Raw genomic sequence first — 1,673 nt, 5'->3', positions numbered from 1 at the left:
AAATTGTTTTACGTGAAAAGAGAGGGGAAAGGAAACTCCTAGAGATGATGGTTATGTTTATGGTAGTGTTTATGATGGTGGTTTCACAGGTGTATACTTATGCTCAAACTCATCAAGATGTATACATTAAATGTGGACAGTTTCTTTTGCCTGTCATCGATAACCTCAGTCAAAAAAAGAGTGTATTTTTTGGGAATTCACTAGTAGGAGAATCATTTTAATGAAGATATCTTTAATCCAATGACATCAATTTGTATTTCAAAACTATTCCTTAGAAAGAGTCTTCCCCGGCCGCATCACGGATGATGGCGGCCATGGCGGTGAACGGGGCGCCGGGCACTTCAAACTCGGGCCCTGCGGCGGCCTCGGGTGCAGTCCTGCAGGTCGCAGCCGGCATGTACGAGCAACTTAAGGGCGAATGGAACCGTAAAAGCCCCAATCTTAGCAAGTGCGGTGAAGCGCTGGGCCGTCTCAAGCTGGTTCTGCTGGAGCTCAGCTTCTTGCCAACCACAGGGACCAAACTGACCAAACCGCAGCTCATTCTGACCCGTGACATTCTGGAGATTGGGGCCCAGTGGAGCATCCTGCGCAAGGACATCCCCTCCTTCGAGCGCTACATGGCCCAGCTCAAATGCTACTACTTCGATTACAAGGAGCAGCTCCCCGAGTCAGCCTACATGCACCAGCTCTTGGGCCTCAACCTCCTCTTCCTGCTCTCCCAGAACCGGGTGGCTGAGTTCCACACAGAGTTGGAGCGGCTGCCTGCCAAAGACATCCAGACCAATGTATACATCAAGCATCCTATGTCCCTGGAGCAATACCTGATGGAGGGCAGCTATAACAAGGTGTTCCTGGCCAAAGGCAACATCCCTGCTGAGAGCTATAGCTTCTTCATTGACATCCTGCTTGACACTATCAGGGATGAGATTGATGGGTGCATCGAGAAGGCCTATGAGAAAATCCTTTTCACTGAGGCCACCCGGATCCTCTTCTTCAACACGCCCTAAAAGATGACCGACTACGCCAAGAAGCAAGGGTGGGTTCTGGGCCTTAACAATTACTACAGCTTTGCCAGCCAGCAGCAGAAGCCAGAAGATACCACCGTCCCCTCCACGGAACTGGCCAAGCAGGTCATCGAGTATGCCCAGCAGCTGGAGATGATCGTCTGAGCCTGCCCGGTGCCGGGCTGGGGCCGGGCTTGCCGTATTTAAAGCAGTGGCAGGGCAGGGCTTCCTCCAATAAAGGTGGATTGACATTCTAAAAAAAAAAAAAAAAAAAAAAAAATAGTATTCCCCCTCCCAATTCATGTAGACATTCCACAGGATGCTCTAGGCAGCATCAGATTAACCAAAGCATTGAAAACTGCTGAGAGCAGGTACTGCTGATAATTCAGGGGTAGAGTTGTTCCGCTCACGTGTGTGTATATGTTTTTGTATTGAACTTGCTCGTCTTCCTGCTTTTTTTTTTTTTTTAACAGAAGTATAATTGGCACGCAATGCTGCATTAGTTTTGGGTGTAGAGCATGGTGACTGGACGACTCTATACACTAAGCTATGGACTTCTTGTTTTCTTAATGTCATCACCGCCCTCCAGTTTTCCAAGCTAGAAACCTCAGAACCATCGTCAGCATCTTCTCTCCTGTCCCCTACATTCAAGCGTTCACCAAGGCATGT

General features: G+C 48.7%; 1 pseudogene; it reads left to right on the top strand.

Moving 5' to 3' along the window:
- The first annotated feature begins 296 nt into the window (after window positions 1-296).
- Window positions 297-1,266, top strand: LOC112823636 (26S proteasome non-ATPase regulatory subunit 8 pseudogene; annotated as a pseudogene).
- Window positions 1,267-1,673: the final 407 nt, after the last annotated feature.

Source organism: Callorhinus ursinus, unplaced genomic scaffold (genome assembly GCF_003265705.2).
Source record: "Callorhinus ursinus isolate GAN/ISIS: 27379988/994484 unplaced genomic scaffold, GSC_fseal_2.0 scaffold5, whole genome shotgun sequence".
Lineage (NCBI taxonomy): Eukaryota > Metazoa > Chordata > Mammalia > Carnivora > Otariidae > Callorhinus > Callorhinus ursinus.
This window is presented reverse-complemented; position numbering and strand designations above follow the sequence as displayed.